The sequence below is a fragment of the Crinia signifera genome, chromosome 11, assembly GCF_055691185.1.
Source record: "Crinia signifera chromosome 11, ASM5569118v1, whole genome shotgun sequence".
Taxonomy (NCBI): domain Eukaryota; kingdom Metazoa; phylum Chordata; class Amphibia; order Anura; family Myobatrachidae; genus Crinia; species Crinia signifera.
The window spans coordinates 124,528,732-124,549,752 of record NC_139227.1 but is presented as its reverse complement, the minus strand read 5'-3'; the positions used below and the strand labels follow the sequence as shown (position 1 = coordinate 124,549,752).

Genomic DNA, 21,021 nt, shown 5'->3' with positions numbered 1-21,021 from the left:
GGGGGGGGGTTTCCTTGTAAAAATCTGCTCTACACTGGGATGCCAGGATAAATATAATCTCTTGTATTTTATGGCGTTTTCTACAGGAGAAAGGAAGCACGGAAAGGTTTCGGTACAAGCATTTTTCTGTTAAATGAAATACAGTGGATAATGAATTCACCTTTTTATGGGTAAGCATTGTTAAATTAGCCGGTAGCTATGGAAAACACAGGGCACAATCCCAACCTTTTGTAGTGATATATGATGATCATTTATTGGAACGTGAGGTAAAACAGGTGCTGGTTATAAACAAAGAATTTGCGCTGAAACAATGACCCATTCAAGCCGGGTATCTGGTCTTAATATCAAGACTCGTTAGACGTGATGTCAGCCAGAGCCAAGAGGCCAATTATGTCCCTGCCTACAAAAACGGCAAAACGAAGTATTTAAAAAGATGTGAAAAGTGGAAATAATTTAAGATCCTTCTAAAGCTCCTAACAGGGCGCTCGGCAAAATATGCGCTCGGAGGTCATATATCTGGGAGCGTTTTTCCCCCTCTAATTTTCTGAGGACAAGGTTGCACTTCATCACTCTGTGATAATAGAAGTCTAATACCCCTGTGGAAAGCATGCTGTAAATCTCAAGTCGTCCTGCTCAGTCACATAATAGGGAATTTAAACCCAACTTTTCATTTATGTTGCTGGGTCGACAGCCATAACGGTTTCAAGATATATTTCTGGAACAGCGGAGGTGAACTCTGCCAGTGAACAGATGGTGGCTAAAGGACTCCTTTTACTTTTGTTTTTATTATTTTCAAATGGTGTCACCACTATCGTGTCCCGATAGAACTTTTGGCACCAGGATGGAGTATGTCACACCATACGGTTATGGAGAAGGTATAGCATTCATGAAAAAGAAGGACCCTCTATTGAATCACACTGGACCAAAACCGATCATTTCATCAACGTACAAGACTCGTTTACCCCGGGCCCAAACCAGCAGTACAGGAACAAGCCAGGAAATGGATGTTGGATCTTCCCCATGTTTCACTGGATTACATTTCCGCACACTTTTATAAACGAGGGAGTAGCGAGATTCAGCATTGCAGGTGTCATATGCTCAACAATTATCTCAATGAGCAAAGATGCAGCTTTGTATTCGGTTAATTAGTTTGAAAAGACATAAAACAGTGGCATGACAATAACTTACATCTGTATCGGGAAGGAGTCCGGCCTCTGCTGTCTAAACAGCCCCTTGCTAATGTAATGTCAGACAGGAGCTGTATTTCTGGCAGCAAGGTGGGTTATATTAAGGTGAGATGTTAGGATTATATGTGGGCAGCTGATAATAGGTAGATGAGCGGTGGAGTAGGGACACGCAGTGTAGCAATCAGAGCTTCCCACGGAGACTAATAGCTGGAATTTCATGTAATCTGAAAAGTTGCGGACGCCAAGTGCCGGCTAAGGCAGGAATGTAGCGTTAGACATTGTGCACTTATCTGCTGGTACAGATTTATTATTCTGATTGACAGGTGGTGAAAGTAAAATCAACATTTCAGAAAAAAAAGAAAATTAAAAAAAAGGACAAAGTGTTTGTAATATTACGGTGAAAGAGACTTGACTGACGACCGCCATCTGCAACAACATGGAGTCTACATCTGAGTCCAGTCCCGACTCAGGGACCACACTACAGACCCCAATGTTACGGGAACTCTGTCCAGTAAATGTATCGCCCTCACCTGTTGCTGCATCTGTCGGTAACAATCACAGATAGCATTTGTGTACTTTCCTGAAGTCATTGGGAACTAGAGATATTTCCAAACTCCCAACAAAGATGTCCTTTCTCCAACAACCGCCTACTTCCCAAAGGGGAGTGAGCACCACAGGAGTGGGAGGATATATATATATACACACACACACATATACATACACACATATATATATATATCCACACACACACACACATATACATACACAAAACAAATGGAGCCCCTCTCAACTATCTTCCTTAGGTCTTGGCTCACCATGGCTATCCTATTGTTCTCAGCAGCAATAATCCGATTACTCACTTAATCCTATTAAAGGGCTAGATGAGGATGGTTCCATCTGTACTTCAGACATTGTATAGTAAACTCATATTGTATACACTGTACTGTAGACTTAATATATTACACTTGCATATTCCTTGTGTATACTACTGTATATACATTGTGTATTGTGTATACTGTACACATTGTATATTCTGTGTGTGCACTGTAGGCCAGGGGTGGCCAAACCGGTCCTTGAGATCTACCAACAGTCCATGTTTTCCAGGCCACCTGTGGATCTGTCAGTTAAGAATGGCTGAGCACATAAAAAAAAGTGACTGTTAGTAATGACTGCACCTGTGCACAAGCTAGGGGGTCTGGGAAACGTGACCTGTTGGTAGACCTAGATGACCTGCTTGGCCAGTCCCGGTGTAGACATTGTACATTACACATGTACATTCCCTTGTGTATACTATATACATAATTTATTTGGGATGCAGTCAAAACCCCTTCAGTCAGAATCCTAACGGGATACAGACAGAGGTAAGTACTGGCTTTGGCTGCGGTAGGGTTAGAGCTAAGGAGAAAATACTCGGATGTGTAAGGATCCTGGGGACTTGTTTCCTAGCACGGTGCCAGCGTTAAATATTTTATCCATCGGGACCCCAAAAATTGCGGTGATCGCATCACATGCAACCAAATCGCATGCGATGTGATCGACGCGATTTTTACATTGGAATCAATGTAAAATGCCCCCCAGACCCCAATTTTTATTGTTTCCCAACCCTGATGGGTCAAATGCCCCCCCATTGTTAACGCCATCCCACGGTGAACGCCAACCCGAAGCATGGTGAGCGCAGCGAGGGGCGGCGGTACACGTCCTCCGACCTTTTCATACCCTCACTATCCACGTCGGCGTGGAGTTGATTTTATATAGTGTGGCGAGCGCAGCGAGCCACCGAGCCCGAAGCGTGGCGACCGCAGCGAGCCCTGCGAGGGGACGCGTATTACTTCACAGATATTACGCGTCCGCTCGCCACGCTTCGGGCTCGGTGGCTCGCTGCGCTCGACACACTATATAAAATCAACTCCGCGCCGAGGTGTATAGTGGGGGTATGAAAAGGTCGGAGGACACGTACCGCCGCCGCTCACCAAGCTTCGTGTTGGTGTTCATCGTGGGGTGGCGTTAACAATGGGGGGGCATTTGTCATGTAAAATACACATAAGGGTGGGTATACAGTGAAAAATCGGGTCCATGGGCCCATTTAACATTGTTCCCTATGTAAAATCGCGTCCATCACATTGCATGCCCTAACTTAAGGTCTTCTGTCATCATTTCGTATCTGATCCATTTATATTTTGGTAGACAGTGTATATTACATCTATATACGCTATACCAGGACTGGCCAACCTGTGACTTTCCAGATGTTGTGAAACTACACACACTCCAGTATGCCCTGCCACAGCTTTAGCATTCCCTAATAGCGACGATGGTAAGCCACAAGTTGGCCAAACCTGCGCTAGACCTTGTATATTACACATTGTGGCAGAGACAGCATCTCTCCACATAAGAGTAATGTGGAGGATCCAGACCAGGATTTGGAGAAGTAGCAGCAACAAGCTGGTGTTATCAGCACCTGTGCTCTCTTGATTTAATTGTTTCCAGGAAACAGAAGGAAAATGCTCTTGATGATGAATTTGCTGCCCAAGTGATAGGCCAGTAATTGATCAGTGAATGACTGCGCATGTATATGAATCGTATCACGGATGCATTCGCCAAAATTGTAAAATATCTAATCCCAATCCCATCGCAATTTGATCGACACAAAGTCACTGATTAGGGGTGGTATTCAGCCGTTTTCAAGGACTGTCCATAAAAATGCAGGTGTGCCCAGCTTCGGCCTCGATCAGCCTGAATACAGAGTAATGGAAAACAAATTTTAAACATAGATTGACCATTGCGCTAGTCTTCGCTGGGGGATACACAGGAAAGTGTGGATCACCTTCCGACACAAAAACAATAGCCAACAAAGAAATAATTTACCAGGGTGTCCCATTAGCGCTAACTGAATATTTTCCTTATTTCCCAAAAGAGAATAAAAAGAAAATACAAGTGTACAATAGTGTAATACAGTTTAAATTTTCGTTCTATAACAGAATTTATCTGTTCAGATATATGTGACCCGTACCCTGTAGATATATCTACTGTGATTGTAGACAAAGGTGCTCTGAAGGGGGCGGTAACGTCACCGGTTCGTCAAATATTAATCCAATTCATACATTGCCCATGTAGAAAGAAAAAAAACTGAATTGGTGCAATACTACAGCTTTTTAATTTTTTTTAAAACATAGACAATCAATGACAAGTGTAACAAGGTGGACTCTCACCAAATGGCGTGGTCTACACAGAAATGCAGACTATTGTGCAGATGTTAAAATATGGGGATCCCAGGCGTCCCTGATAGCTCCCAGATTCCAGCACCACCGTGTTACTTTCTCCAACTCCAACGCGTTTCGAATCCAGGTGTTTCTTCTTCAAGGCATATGGAGTAGTCCTCCAGTTCCGGTATTTATACCCACATATAGAAAAGCCTGATACCAGACATGGAATTCTCCTACAAACTAATAACACATTCACACATAAGGTAAGACCTACCAGTCCATTTCATGTTCTCCAAATAGCTTTCCTGCATAAAACAAGGTAAATACCGCTGTTTCCGTCTTCCGTCTGCCGGAAACGGAAGTTGCGTGTGCGTTCCGCCTGATGCACTTCCGGTTCCTTATGCGTTCCTAATGCCGGTCTTTCAGATGCGGAAGTTGTATGTGCGTTCCATGTAAAGCATTCCCCGCCTATTATGCATTCCAGGTGCCGGTCCACGATTTTGTTCAATTGGATTATTGATTTCATATTTTCGCATTGGGTGGAAATGGATTTTTGTAAAATGCAAATGCAGGGAAGATAATAAAAGGAGGATATTAGTATACAGATAAAAATCCTTTTAACAATTATCATAAATGTTATTCATCCTGAATACATATATCAAAAAAACATTACGATAAAATATAACAAAATATAACAAAAAAATAATAATAAAATACAATAAAAATGACGATAAAAGATAAGGATAGAGATATATTCAGGGAATGGGCTACATGAACCACTTTAGCTCGAAGTCCTTATTTAGGCCTTCTGGAAGTAAAGTACGAAAATTGAAAATCATGGACATTTTGTTTTTTTGCCAAAGTGGAGGCAATGTCTCCTCCCCTTCTATTTAAATCTACCTTTTTTAATATGTAATTTTTTTTAATACAATTCACGTCACAATTATTCTCGGATTTAAAATGGGAAGAAAGTGCATACATACTGTACACACAGAGACAGGGACTTGCACAAATAGTGAAAACCCCTGGTGGGATATGCAGAGATATCTGGCGAGTTTAATACATACATACCTACATAAGGCTTTTGTGCTATATATGATGTAGGTTATTAAAGAAAATAAATAAATAAAAAAAAGTCATACTGAAACATTGTACTATATATGTTCTTGCACCAGTTGTCAACAGAGATAGGGAACACCCCAGCCAGTAAGCAATGCCATTTTTCTGTTTCTATATAAGCACACACATCTAAAACCACCAAAACATACAGTAATGTTTAGTGAGTTCATGTAAGTCCTATGAGGGAGTATAGACGAGTATATGGCATGGGTGACATCAGAGGTTGGGTAAATGGACCTGGGATGGGTTGAGATGCTTATACAGGTTGAGTATCCCGTATCCAAAATGCTCGGGACCAGGAGAATTTTGGATAACGGATTATTCCGTATTTCGGAATATTTTTATATTTCAATGATATATTTTGAAGTATCTTGCATTTATGCTGTATAAACACATAATATACACACAAATATATTTTATTACCACATAAAATACACACAAATATATTTTATTTGTTCAAAAAAAGGGGATTTTTGTAAGAACTTACCGTTCGAACCCCTTTCTCTGAGTCCAGTCCGGTGACACAGCTAACCTTGGGATGTAGAGGGGTCCGCCAGGAGCCAGGCACCTATGCTTCAATTCTTTGGAAGCAGGCTCCTCCCTTCTGCATCCCATCATGCTTCAGTTCAACTTCAAGAGCACACTAGGATACATAACTCAGAACAATGCCTGAACATCTTTTATAAATATATATATATATATATATATATATATATACACATATGCATATATCTTTCAAGGCAACATAACATTAACCATAACATGGCAACACATGAACGGTACACTTAACTGAGCGTAAGGGAGGGATCGCTGTGTCACCGGACTGGACTCAGAGAAAGGGGTTCGAACGGTAAGTTCTTACAAAAATCCCCTTTTCTCTTTCGTCCAGTCCGGTGACACAGCTAACCTTGGGACGTTCACGAGCCGGTCTTTTGGGAGGGTACGCTCAGACCAACAGTTCTCATCACTGCCCGTCCAAATGAAGCGTCCTCCGACGCGAACTCATGAAACCTGTAAAATTTGGTAAAGGTATGAACCGAGGACCAGGTGGCAGCCTTACACAACTGTTCTGCCATAGCCCCATGGCGCACCGCCCAGGAGGAAGCAACCGACCTGGTGGTATGTGCATTTATCCGAAGACGGAACTGGTCGACCTGCTCTACAGTAGGCAAAAGCAATGGTAGATCTCAACCCCCGAGCGATGGTCTGCTTCGAAGCAGGCCACCCAACCTTATGCACATCATATAGCACCAAGAGCAAATCCGATTTCCGAATGTCCTTCACCCTTTCAATGTATTATTCGCAAGGCGCGAACCACATCCAATCTCTTTAGTTTGTCCCTATTTTTAACCCCCTCTGGGGAAGAAAACACCGGAAGTACAATGTCTTGATTCAGATGAAAAGACGACACTACCTTAGGTAGAAATTTAGGGACTGTTCGCATCACAGCCCTTTCATCATGAAAAATCAAAAACGGTGACTTGCACGCCAAAACACCCAACTCAGACACTCTTCTGGCTGATGCAATGGCCAACAAAAAAGTAAGTTTTCACGTCACATACTTCAACTCCACAGAACTTAATGGTTCATAAGGAGGATTCTGTAACATGGATAAGACCAAAAAACCTAGCAACCCCTTGTAACAAGGTTTGAATCTCAGGTAGCAAGGCCGATAACTGCACCTTTAAGGATTGCAGACTAAGGCCTGATGAAAAACTATCCTGTAAAAAATTCAAAAATCTTGATAATTTGAATCTTGACGTGTGAAGATTCTGTCTCTCACACCATCTGATGTAAATCTTCCACACCCGATGGTAATTAGCTGCAGACCCCAGCTTACGAGCTCTCAGCATGGTCTGGATGACCTCATCAGAAAACCCCTTCTTTTTCAATAAGGAGGTTTCATAAGCCTCGCCGTTAAATTGAGACGACCTGGGTCCTCGTGAAGAAACGGTCCTTGGCTCAACAGATCCTGTCGATGAGGAAGCCTCCAGGAATCCTTCGACAACCTCAGTACAGTGGAGTACCAAGACCACCTGGGCTAGTCTGGAGCAATCAGAATTGCTCGTACCTTCTGACTCTTTATTTTCCTCAACACTCTTGGCCACATGGGAAAAAAGGAGGAAAGATGTATACCATCTGGAAGTCCCACTGAACTGTCATGGCATCTACTGCCCAAGCAGTGGAATCCCTCACTCTGGAACAGAATCTCTGAACCTGACGGTTCGATCCTGTCGCCATCAGGTCTATGTCCGGAAGACCCCAACGACTCACAATCTCCTGACAGATTTCTTGATAAAGGGACCATTCTCCCTCCTGAAGGGATTCCCTGCTAAGGAAGTCCGCTTCCACATTCCTGACTCCTGGAATAAATATCGCCGACAATGCTGGTACGTTTGTCTCCGCCCAGCCGAAAACCTTGGAGACTTCCGCCATCGCCATCCTACTGCGAGTCCTGCCTGGATGGTTCAAATAAGCCACTGTTGTCGCATTGTCCGATTGTATTTTCAGCGGAGACCCTTTCAGCAAGGATTCCGCTTGGAGCAAAGCATTTAGAACTGCCCTCAGCTCCAAACTGTTTATGGGTAGTCTCGAATCTTCTACTAACCAAAGGCCCTGCAATCTCAGATGAAGACTTACTGCTCCCCAGCCCCTTAGACTGGTGTCGGTCGTTATGACCAGCCAATCCCAGGACCTGAGAGATCTCCCCAGTTGCAATTTTTCCACTTTCGTCCACCACAAGATGGACTCCCTGGACTCCGGTGACAGGGCTAGAACTTCCATTTTCATTCTCTTGGCCTTCCCTGACCAACAGGCTAGGATGTTCCACTGGAACATTCTGGAATGGAACCTGGCAAACTGTAAGGTGTCGAAACTTGCCACCATCTTTCCCAGCAATCTCACACCCTGCCACCCCGATGGTGTTGGGGCCTGTAGAATTTCCAAGACCCTTAGTCAAATCTCTACCGCTTTGGACTCTGAGAGAAACACCCTGTGAAGATGTGTGTCTATGATCACCACCAAGAACCTCAAGTTCTGTGTAGGTGTCAACTGGGATTTTGGTAGATTTAAAATCCAGCACTGACTTTTCAAAACTGTGTCGCCACTTCCAGGTGAACCTGTAACAATTCTGCCGACTCTGCTTTGATAAGTAGATCGTTCCGATAAGGAATAACAATTATCCCCTTTAACCTGAGAGCTGCAGCCATGATGGACATCACCTTGGTAAATACTCTCGGAGCCTTTGCAAGTCCAATGTCTTCCCCCGATTGCAAGTGGAGTAAAGATTGTAAATCTGTGTGGGTCGGGACACGGAGATATGCATCTCGAATATCCACTGACGCTAGGAACTCCCCAGACTCTATGCTCAAGAGCACTGACCTTAGAGATTCCCTTCGAAAATGATCCACCCACAGATGAGCATTTAAATATTTCAAACTTAGAATGGCCTGAAAGACCCGTCTGATTTCGGCACTAAGAAAAGTATCGAATAGAAGCCTTTTCTCCTTTCCTCTCGAGGGACAGGTATAACTACCCCTTTCTCCTCTAGAGATAAAGCAGCACCCAGAAGTGAAGCTCTGAGAGCCGCGGTTTTCGGTAAGGGAGTGGGAAGGAATCTGTGAAGGGAGTGACCCCTGAGTTTTATTCGATATCCTTCTGAAACAATCGAGAGTACCCACGGATCCTCCGTGGTCACCCTCCAACTGTCCTGAAAGTGTAGGAGGGGACCCCCTACTCTGATTCCAGAACAGGGAGTCTCCGCCCCGTCATGCAGAGGGCTTATATTCCCCCTTGGCGGTATGCTTCTTAGCAAAGGCGCCAAAGTTGGACTTAGACGCTTTACCCTGCTGGCTTGGAAACGTCCATGACCTGACTGACCTCTGCCAGTAGCTCCCCCTCTAAAGGAGGGACGAAAGGACTGCTTAAACACTCCAAACTTTGATCCAGTCGCCTTTGAGGTAGTGGGGAGAAAAGTGCTCTTACCCCCGGTAACCTGTTTGATAATCTCATCCAGCTCTGAGCCAAACAAAAAAACTCTCCTTTCAAAGGAATAATTTCCAGAGACTTTTTAGACTCACTGTCAGCCTCCCAGGCTACAACCAGAGAGCTCTCCTAGCAGTAACAGACGTGACCGAAACTTTGGACGCCATCTTGGCACCCTCTTCGCTAGCCTCACATATGTACTCAGCAGCACATCGTAGCTTTTCTGCCAGAGAAAAAACCTCTGCATCGTGTTGGAGAAGACTCCCCAAAGTCTCTGCCCACTTGATCATGGCCTACGCCACCCAAGCCGAAGCAATGATAGGCCGCATGGTGAAACCAACACCTTCACAAACTGCCTTGAGACAGCCTTCAACCTTTTTGTCCACTGGATCTTTAACGGCCGCCCCACCCTGCACTGGCAGAGCCGTGGCCTTAGATAACCTTGCCACAGAGGAATCCACTAATGGAATTTTCTCCCAAATCTTAACATGGTCCTCAGGCATAGGATACATGTCAGCATACCTCTTTGCCATTACCAGCTTTCTCCGGAGACTTGCCAGCCTCGTCTAATAAGGCAATAATGCCTTTATTAGAGGGAAAAGATACAGGATCTTTACGGCTCCTTTTAAACACACACTGTGCAGCAGCCTTTTCCACTGCAGGCAATTCCAGAGTCTGTTTAACAGCCCAAATGAGGTCTTCAATACCAGAGGTGGAAGAATCTATATCCTCCCCCTGTGACCAACATAAATCATCTTCATCATGCAAATAATGGAGGTGCCATAGAAGAACTCTGTCTAAACATGACATCATCAGATCTTTTGTGAACTTCTCTAAAAGAGAAGACATTTTATGCACACCCTGTGCCGTGTTCTGCATAGCTTGCAGCCATATAGGGTCTCCCTGTGAAAGGGTAAAGACCCCTGAGATGAAGGTATATGACCTGGTGATCCCACCAAAGATCCCCTCTGCTTATTTAAAGCCTCTGTCAAAGCCTTGACAGACTGTCCCAAAGCTACAGCCCACTCAGGCTCAGCTCCACCTGGGCTATGAGTCCGTGACCCAGAGGGTACAGCTTCACAGGAAGGGCACAATTCCCCCTGATCCAACTGTTCACAAGATAAATTTACATTTTTTGCAATGATAAAATATCTCCAGCGCTCCCCCCCAGCAACAGAACTGTACTCGTCCGCCATGTTAATATCAGAATATAACAATACTGTTTAACGTACAGACCAAATCACAGAGTAATGCACACAGTGTACTTATCTGTATCTGTTGCCAGTATTCAGCGGGGGAAGCGTTTTCCAGAGAGACTTCTCAGCAGGTCTGTCCATTTCAGCTCCGCAGCACGCACGGGAAATGGCGCCAGGATCAAAGGGAGAAGCAAAGTCTCCCATCAGTGAGGGTAACCGCCGTCTTTTGGCGTCAAACTCACACACAGGCGCTCCCACTGTGTCTCTCTACCTCCAGTAACTCCCCCTCTAGGGACCACTCGGAGTTGCCCAGAAACGCTGGGCGTCCTGTAAGAAGCTTCAACTCCCCTGGGGGATTTCAGCTTCTAAACTCTTAAAGATGGCGGCCGCCATCGCTGGGGGACCCGTCCCCAAGATCCCCTTCTATGCAAGGCGCTGGATGGGGTCCCCCGGAGCCCAGGACAGGTCTCCGCTTGATCGGAGCTCAGCGCTGTGCAGAGCGCACATTCCTCAGTGAATGTCCCTCTCTGCACACAGAACACTGACAGGACGCGCTTCTGTCAGCGTCCTGTTGCACTCTCAGCGTGTACTGACTTCAGCAGAAGTCACACGCTGGCAAAACCTGCATCTAAGCTAACTGTTAATAAAAAAATAAAAGCCTTTCTGACTAAAAATCCAAAGAAAAAAGTGTGGCTGCTGCGCAGCCACTCAGCATTGCACCCACTCCTGTGGGCACCTAAACGAAACTGAAGCATGATGGGATGCAGAAGGGAGGAGCCTGCTTCCAAAGAATTGAAGCATAGGTGCCTGGCTCCTGGCGGACCCCTCTACATCCCAAGGTTAGCTGTGTCACCGGACTGGACGAAAGAGAAACAAGGTTTCAAAACGTGAAACAAAATTTGTGTACTATCTCAGATATTGAATTTGAATGCCAAGCAATCATTTTCTTGTACATATATAGTGCCAGTTACATATCATGTCCTCAGTACTGCTGTTACAAATGTCCCCAGTGAGTTTTTAGCAAAAAAAAAAAAATTTCACTTTCTGGAATGTCCGTATTTCGGAATAATTCGGATAACGGATATTCGGATACGGGATACTCGACCTGTACTTTGTTTTTGAGGTTCAGAGGTAAATTACAGATTGCTTGGTCCAGAACAATTGTATTTGCTGTATTGGAGATTGAGGTCACACTGACTTAACCTTCTGGACTCAAGCACGGATATCTGGACTGTTCGTGGACCTTGAGGAAAACACAGGGGTAGGTTGCCAATACTGAACAAAAAAAAAAAAAGGAGCAACTTCATAGACACATTCTGAAAAACTGGGACTGTCCCTGGAAATAAGTTACTACTGAAACAATAGGCATTAGAATACATCCTACGGTGCCATTCTGCTTGAAAGCAGTGGCATCACTGATTATTATCTGAGCACACAGTACAGCTGCTCCTATAGTGTATAGTGAGGGGGTTATTCTAGTTCACTCAGAAATGCACAATCACACAAAACCATATGCACTGCAGGTGGGGCTGATGTAACATGTGCAGAGAGAGTTACATTTGGGTGTTATATTGTTTCTGTGCAGGGTAAATACTGGCTGCTTTATTTTTACACTGTAATATAGATATCAGTTTGAAGTACACCCCGCACCCAAATCGAACTCTCTCTGCGCATGTTACATCTGCCCCACCTGCAGTGCACATGGTTTTGTCCATTAGAGTGATTGTGCCTTTCCGAGTGAATCAGAATAACCCCCTGAGTGTGTGACAGTCAGAGGCGTAGGGAGGGCGGAGCCACCGGAGCTCACGCTCCGGGCGCTGATTGGACGACTGGCGCCGCCGGCCCGCCCCCCCTCCGCAAATGAGTAAGATGAACACACATTACTTACTAACAAAATAGTAGACTGACGGCGGGCAGCAGGCAGCATGCGCCGACGGCTGCCCTGCTTGGTTCCTGCCACCAACGGTGAGGCAGCGCGGCTGACTCTCTCTAGTGCTGCTGCTGCTGCTCGGTCCGGCATTCGGGCAGCGCAGCAGCACTCAAGGCTCCGTCCTCTCTCTCCCGCGTGACGTTACGGGGATCTGCGCCCAGTCTGTCTGTCATACTGTTATATGCACTGACAGCCGGGCAGACAGAGAGCCGAGGGCTGTCCGGCCTTATTCGCTATGTTGCACGCGAGGCTCCCGACTCCCTAGTCCCGGCTATTTGAAATCTCGCGCTGCCACAGTGGCGCGATATTTGAAATAGCCGGGAGTCCGGGACGTGCAGCACTGTGAATACAGCCGGGCAGCCCTCGGCTCTCTCTCTGCCCGGCTGTCAGTGCATATCACAGACCGGGCGCAGATCCCCGTGACGTCACGCGGGAGAGAGACCCGCTCCGGAGACCCCCGGCCCTGCAGCCTTCCACCGCACTCACGCTGGGGCTCCCAGCGCAATAACCACCCAGCCTCCGTATCCCCCCCCCCCCTCCGGGGGTCCAAGCAGGGTGATACAACGGAGCTGGATAGCTCCTATTAACCCTGAATTAACCCTTTAGAAACGCAGCCTACCTTAGACTCCAGGCCAGGGACCCCCGGGTTTGACAACCGCTCAGGCGCTCCAGAGAACCTCTCTGGCTTCTGCCCTGCTGTGCTGTATATATCTTTATCTGTCTAACTCTATATATTTATTTATTTACAGCGTCTTGTATAGCACAGTAGATTCTGTTACAGCGTCTTATATAGCGCAGCAGATTCCGTTACAGCGTCTTATATAGCGCAGCAGATTCCGTTACAGTGTCTTATATAGCGCAGCAGATTTCGTTACAGCGTCTTATATAGCGCAGCAGATTCCGTTACAGCGTCTTATGGAGCGCAGCACATTCCGTTACAGTGTCTCATATAGCGCAGCAGATTCCGTTACAGTGTCTTATATAGCGCAGCAGATACCGTTACAGTGTCTTATATAGCGCAGCAGATTCCGTTACAGTGTCTTATATAGCGCAGCAGATTCCGTTACAGTGTCTTATATAGCGCAGCAGATTCTGTTACAGTGTCTTATATAGTGCAGCAGATTCCGTTACAATGTCTTATATAGCGCAGCAGATTCCGTTACAGTGTGTTACATAGCGCAGCAGATTCCGTTACAGCGTCTTATATAGCGCAGCAGATTCCGTTACAGCGTCTTATATAGCGCAGCAGATTCTGTTACAGTGTCTTATATAGTGCAGCAGATTCTGTTACAGTGTCTTATATAGCGCAGCAGATTCCGTTACAGTGTCTTATATAGCGCAGCAGATTCTGTTACAGTGTCTTATATCGCGCAGCACATTCCGTTACAGCGTCTTATATAGCGCAGCAGATTCCGTTACAGTGTCTTATATAGCGCAGCAGATTCCGTTACAGTGTCTTATATAGCGCAGCAGATTCAGTTACAGTGTCTTATATAGCGCAGCAGATTCCGTTACAGTGTCTTATATAACGCAGCAGATTCCGTTACAGTGTCTTATATAACGCAGCAGATTCCGTTACAGTGTCTTATATAGCGCAGCAGATTCTGTTACAGTGTCTTATATCGCGCAGCACATTCCGTTACAGCGTCTTATATAGCGCAGCAGATTCTGTTACAGTGTCTTATATAGCGCAGCAGATTCCGTTACAGTGTCTTATATAGCGCAGCAGATTCCGTTACAGCGTCTTATATAGCGCAGCAGATTCCGTTACAGCGTCTTATATAGCGCAGCAGATTCCGTTACAGCGTCTTATATAGCGCAGCAGATTCCGTTACAGTGTCTTATATAGCGCAGCAGATTCCGTTACAGTGTCTTATATAGCGCAGCAGATTCCGTTACAGTGTCTTATATAGCACAGCAGATTCCGTTACAGTGTCTTATATAGCGCAGCAGATGTCGTTACAGCGTCTTATATAGTGCAGCAGATTCCGTTACAGCGTCTTATATAGCGCAGCAGATTCCGTTACAGCGTCTTATATAGCGCAGCAGATTCCGTTACAGTGTCTTATATAGCGCAGCAGATTCCGTTACAGCGTCTTATATAGCGCAGCAGATTCCGTTACAGCGTCTTATATAGCGCAGCAGATTCCGTTACAGTGTCTTATATAGCGCAGCAGATTCCGTTACAGTGTCTTATATAGCGCAGCAGATTCCGTTACAGTGTCTTATATAGCGCAGCAGATTCCGTTACAGTGTCTTATATAGCGCAGCAGATTCCGTTACAGCGTCTTATATAGCGCAGCAGATTCCGTTACAGTGTCTTATATAGCGCAGCAGATTCCGTTACAGTGTCTTATATAGCGCAGCAGATTCCGTTACTGTGTTTTTTAAGTTTTTTCTTTTAAAATGTGACATGCCAACACATGTTAGCCATGCCCCCAATTCATTACCGGGGGGGGGGGGGGGGGGGGGGTTGAAATATGCCATTGCTCCGGGCACCATGGTGCCTAGCTACACCGCTGGTGACAGTGCACAAAGACCCTGGTGAGTTACAGTATTTGTACTAATTGTTACACTGTATTCCACACGTACTGGAACAGAGATGCTGTTTTCTCTTCCAATATTAAATATTTGATCATTTCTAAGTCTCCCGCAGCCACATCCTGTAAATAAAGCGACATGTTATGATGGATTTGTTTCGGGATAACAACTAATCATTATTCTGTTTTTTTTTCCTTCAGTGTCAGTAATGCTCATTGTTCCTATTATCCTGGAGTAAGTGCCAGACGCTAAACAGGCTTCTGTCTACAAGTTATTTTTGTCTATTTAATAGATTATACAGTAGGAGATTCATCGTCACTGCAGGTTGTGGGGAAGTGCAGGTTTCTGTACTTTGTATTTTATGGCTTTATTTTTAAGAGTGAGCAGAGGTGTCTGTGGGGCTGGGGGACTAATCAGGGAGACGGGGGGCTGATTTAGATGATAATTTATTGGGGAACTTTGAGTAGCCATCTCATATCTCTATCTACTTAATATTATGTTATGTATTATTTGTTGGCCGTATAAACTTATTGTACAGCTCTATGCAAACTAACCTGTCCATGTCTATTGGTTAGACCTAGGGTTCACCAAATGTTTTAGTACAGGTGTTTGTACAGCTAAAATCTATATACTGTATCCACACTATGATTTCGGTAAGGGACACACTTGACGGGTCATTTGGGTCTTATCTGCCATCAAATTCTATGTTTTTTAATTACATAGAATTTACATGTCTGCCACTTTCTCCAATCATGTGTCTTTCAACTCTCTTGGAGAAATTGTGTAGAGGTCATTATCATCAGCCTTTATTTAAATGGTGCCGCAAGGGATCAGCAGCGCCCAATTACAGAGTACATAAATAAATATGCAAAACAAGGACACAGTTGGGGGGGACCTCACCAGCAGTTCATAGTTTGCCTGAAATTCTATCTTTATGTAGAGGATAATCCATTTCTCAAGTACCAGAAGGGTAGGGCTTTTGCTTCATCACAAATATCCATAAGTCCTTGTTTCTCCCATTTGTAGCTAATTCTAAAGTTTAGAACCAGTAGGGCTGTTTACCTTTTCAATATCTGGTGGGTTAATGGGATATTAACCATAGCTTCATTCGGGAAAAGATAGATTACACCCTGTCCATACAGGGATTATCCCACCTTCTTCCTAAATTCCCACATTTGTCTCTAGATCAAATGCTTAAAGACCATGTTCACACCTGTGTTTTAAAGTTTTGCATAGGACTTGTAGTCTTATAGAGGATTTGTTATTGTTCAATCAACTATGCATAATTGTTATAGATTCTCTGAATTGTTGGCCGATTTATACCATTGTCTTTGCCCCTTGATTCAGTTTCTGGTTGCAGGTTACAGCAGATGAAGAGGCATTAACCCCCTAGGTAACTTTTTGACACACACACACACACACACACACAGTGGACTGGACCATTACTGAGACTATTCCTTTTCATCACCACATTATCCCTGGTGGTAGACAATGTTCCCTCTAATTTTACGAGGGCTGTGTGCGGCAAAAGATTTTGGCTGTGCAACTCTGGAAGGAAATTTAAATTTTTGTGCGTCACTTATATATAACTGGAAAATGACGTTCAGCATTTGTGGTAACTTTACTTCAAAATGATATTAAACATTCAAAACACAGCACACAATGTAGTTAATGGGTGAAACACACATTAATTGAGCCCACAACTGCAAAAAGGGAGCACTGCTGCTTTGTGCGCTCTGTTGTAATGTCTGTGCGCATGCTCGTCGAGTTGTGTGCGCGCGCACATGCGCACAGCTTAGAGGGAACACTGGTGGTAGACTATTTTTAATGGCTATTGGTGCGGCAGACCATAAGGCTATACTCTGGACGTGGAATCACTGTTCTGCACCAGCTTTATTGTTCTCAAAGACCACATTTTTCTTTTTAGAATAAATTGTGTAAAAGGGACTCTTGCAAGAGAATCTAAGAAAAGTTTTTCAACATTTGAGAGAGTTACATAGACAGTCTATCAACCAAAATTAGGGATTAAGTTGATAAACGTGGACAATATACGTAGTATTTAACTTGTGAGATAGTTGGAGATTTTCCTATTTTGTTTTGAGTTAGAGACATGCCCTGAGGGTATTTAAAGGGGCTGACTGTGCTATTTGGTGTCTGTGCTGTTTGGTTCCCTGAGGCTCCTGGTTTATTCTGTCCTTCTGCTTGATTTCTACCCAACCAGCTTTCATGCTCTGTAGCCTGTTGGAGTCCCAGTTGCACCTAAGCTTGAACACCCAACCTGCTAATTTTGCCTCAACCTCTGGCAGGTACAACCTGCCGCAGTTCTGTGTTCCTGCGGGAGCGTTCCAGGACAGATCCTCCTCATTTTTGTGGCTCCATCTTCTTGCTTCTACAACCACCTCTTCGATACCAGATTGTCTTCGCTTTTTCAAATTCTTGCAGGACCTCTTCAGCACCGTTATACTGTCATTCTTCAGTATTTGTCTTTTCTCGGAGCATCTTTAACAGCAATTTTGGAGGACAGTTTCAAAGATGTTATTTTTGAAAAGTCCACAAACTTTTAATTTTTTTCCCCAAGACGATATTTGGGAGTTTTCAGTCATGTTATTATTGTAATCTATGAGAAAGAGTATTATTAAACCAGCTCGGATGAACCCTCCATCCTCTTGATCTCTTGATCTGCGGTAGTTTCTGTATCAATTCGTCCAAAATAACCAAATCAACTTATTTCTGCCTAGAGCAGCCAATGTATGACTAGTTGGGTTGGTTGTACTGTAGATTTACAGCCCACAGTTTACATTAATACAACTATTTGCACAAATAACAAAAAGTTACAATGAGTAGAACCGGCCTTCAGTATGTCTAGAAATCCAAATGCATTAATATGACTGGGATATAACAATGAAATGACATAAATAAGGCTACAATCTCTGATTTGTTCTGTATGTCCTGGAAAAACTATGGTCAAGTTAGGTCCAATATGAAAATATGGGGTCCATTGTACATTGAATTGAAATTGTTACTTGTGTACAGGTAGAGAAAGGTAGGTAATAACATACCTACATAGCTGTCCCTATGGCATTGCTACCCTAAATTTTGCTATGGAGCCAGAGAGGGACTCTCTTCAAATAACAATTGAGAAAGACACTAATGATTATAGATGCACTATGCAGTAACTAAATATTTCTACAATTTCCATGGACACATGAATTAATTATCTCTTTAAACACAGACAATAAAAATAAAAAATATAAGATGCACTGCAGAAGAAATAAAATGATCCTTATATTGTTAATCCTCTTTTTTAGATTGTTGCAATCTTTACTTTGTGAAGATAAACTGGTTGATAAAGAGCAGCTGAGAAGATCAAGATACAATTATTATACTATTTGAATCTCATTAAAAAGCTCCATTATAAACAAAAAGTGTGCTAATAAAAGGTCACCTTTTGCTTCTTCTCAAGACAATTTCTAACACTTTGATGAACAGTTGTATTCATGAATCGCACCGGTGAGGCCAATTATTTGTCGGTAATAATTTGGAAGAAGGCAAGTTGGTCATTTGTGCGGAGAAACCTGACTCAACCGAGATTTTAGTACAAAGATTTGGTGAAACCTTGGAAACGAGGAATGTCTGACTCAATGCAAAATTCCAAAATCCTTTTTCCCAACTACAACCTTTAATTTCATTTATAATAACACGATTTCACATGTGGAGAATGTTTCCTGGCATAGAATATGGAGATGTTCATCCTTTTAAACCCCCTCCCCCCATAAAAAAAAAAAAAATCCCACGCAAAATATGTTCATATTCCTCATCCAATGAAACATCTGCATGATTTATTCTATTCTAGCTTTTGATGCAATAATTTTTTTTTTCGTTTTCAAATTTCACATTATGACCTAAATTATAACTGATATATTACATGCATTGTTTAATGTATAATGTATATTTCTGGCAATTCTAATAAATCAGTTTCTTGCAGCCAGAAAACTTAATGAAGGATATATTCCACTGTAAAAAAAAAAAAAAAAAAGTTACTTAGTCCCCTCTCTTTCTAAAACACAGTTACGCTGGGGAAAGGTCTCTTCACTGGGGAAGCCCCCCCCCACACACCCACATTATTCCCTGTGTTTTGTATAGAGCAAATTTTCAGTCACAACTGCTTTGTCAAATTTTGCCTTGCATGCAAAGCAGAAGGATCAGTATAGGATACGGCTCTGGGTCTGCCCTGAGAATCGGGACCTTGCTTAATTCAGCAAAGAATTCTTGCGCCCGCCCCCCCCCCTCCCAAAAAAAATATTAACTACATTTAAAAAAACAAAACTTTTTTTTTTTTTTTAAAGGTTGCAGGTTTCTGAACTGGTCTCTTGAATAGCTCAGGCTGATTATTCTCCACTTGGCCCAGGTGATAACAGTTGACCTAACAGACGCCACTGTCTAAAAATCACTCTATCTGCACATAAAAGGCAAATATGAATTCCCTTCTTTATTTTTTTATGAACAGGTATTCGTCTTCGTAGTTAATCTATTCAACCACAATAAAACAACATTTAGTGGGGAGGGGGATTCAGGGTGGATGAGGTCTACCACAAAGCAGGTGGACTGCCAATTCTGCATACAGAATAGTTATTTTCTATAATGTTAGACTTACTATGCTAATGAGTAAACAGTTTGTGTTTTCAATCAACGGCCGCAGTAAAAGACAATTTAAAGAATATATATTGTGTTCCATTTCATTTATCTGTCTTGACCGTATCACAATAATAAAACAGGAAATGATCGTGTTAATTTTCTTACAGCAACAATTGTAGTTTTTTTTTTTTTAATTCTTTAAAAAAAAAAAATGTACGTTTTTAAACCTTTAAAGAAAAAATTATAATGGTATAGTGTTCAACACTGTTTTAACCCTCCACCATTTTCAGATTACTCCCTGAAGTCTGATTGATTGTAACACATTGTGGGTCTCAAACCTTAAGGAAATAGTGGTTATATACTGGCTATGTAATATTACATCAACTGGCATATTTCATACATATTCTGATATCGAATCAGTGGGCAGATACAAATTTTTTTGGGGGATGGGACGGGACATTAATTTAATTTAACAAAAAAAAAAAAAAAAACAGTTTACCAGACAAAGTTGTCAAATAAAAAGAAAAATTTGACTGGTTATAACAATTAATTTCTATATTACATTAGTCCAACTTTTTCTTGCAACAGCTGTTGAACTGAACAATAAAGTTTTAAAATGTTGATAGCTGATGTTACAATCAACGCCCCTAAATAAACATACTGTGAGGTTACGGACAATGAAAGCACAAAGATCTCTCATAAATTAAGGTACCAGGAATTATTAGCTAGCATATTGAAAAAAAAATGATCTAATTAGTTGTACCATAATCTTTTTAATTTTAAATTCAGATTGTTTTTATTATTCTAGATACTTAAAATGCATAACGTATAATTTATATTAAAAAAAGCATAAACTCTTTCAGTCGTTATTCTATGTCTGTTGTGACTCCTTAGAACAATAGCCCAATCTACTTCCATCTTTAATTAGATTAATATTCTCTTTTGAATTAGCATTTTGCAAATGTGAAAAATGAGGGAAGTATATTATGTACGGCAATCTGCGCAAACCTTCACATGACTCTGAATATCTGAAAGATAGAGGACACTGATAATTACTAATTCCCCCCCCCCCCCCTTAACGTAATGATTTGCACTAGAGATTAATTATTCTGTATTTCAGATTAAATTGCTCTACGACTCCCTTAAAAAAGATTATTAAAGGATTTACTGAAGGACCAGTCTAATAACGTCCCTATAAATTGCTTTAGAATTTTTCTTCATCCTGTATT

At 42.9% G+C, this 21,021-nt stretch overlaps 1 long non-coding RNA gene across 1 annotated transcript in view; it reads right to left on the bottom strand.

The window, feature by feature from the left end:
• Window positions 1-4,340: 4,340 nt before the first annotated feature.
• The window catches only part of LOC146046402 (uncharacterized), a 53,250-nt gene continuing 36,569 nt past the window's right edge, over window positions 4,341-21,021 (bottom strand). Inside the window, exon 4 of the long non-coding RNA XR_014465875.1 lies at window positions 4,341-4,855. This is a non-coding gene — a long non-coding RNA (uncharacterized LOC146046402). The remainder of the gene's footprint in view (window positions 4,856-21,021) is intronic.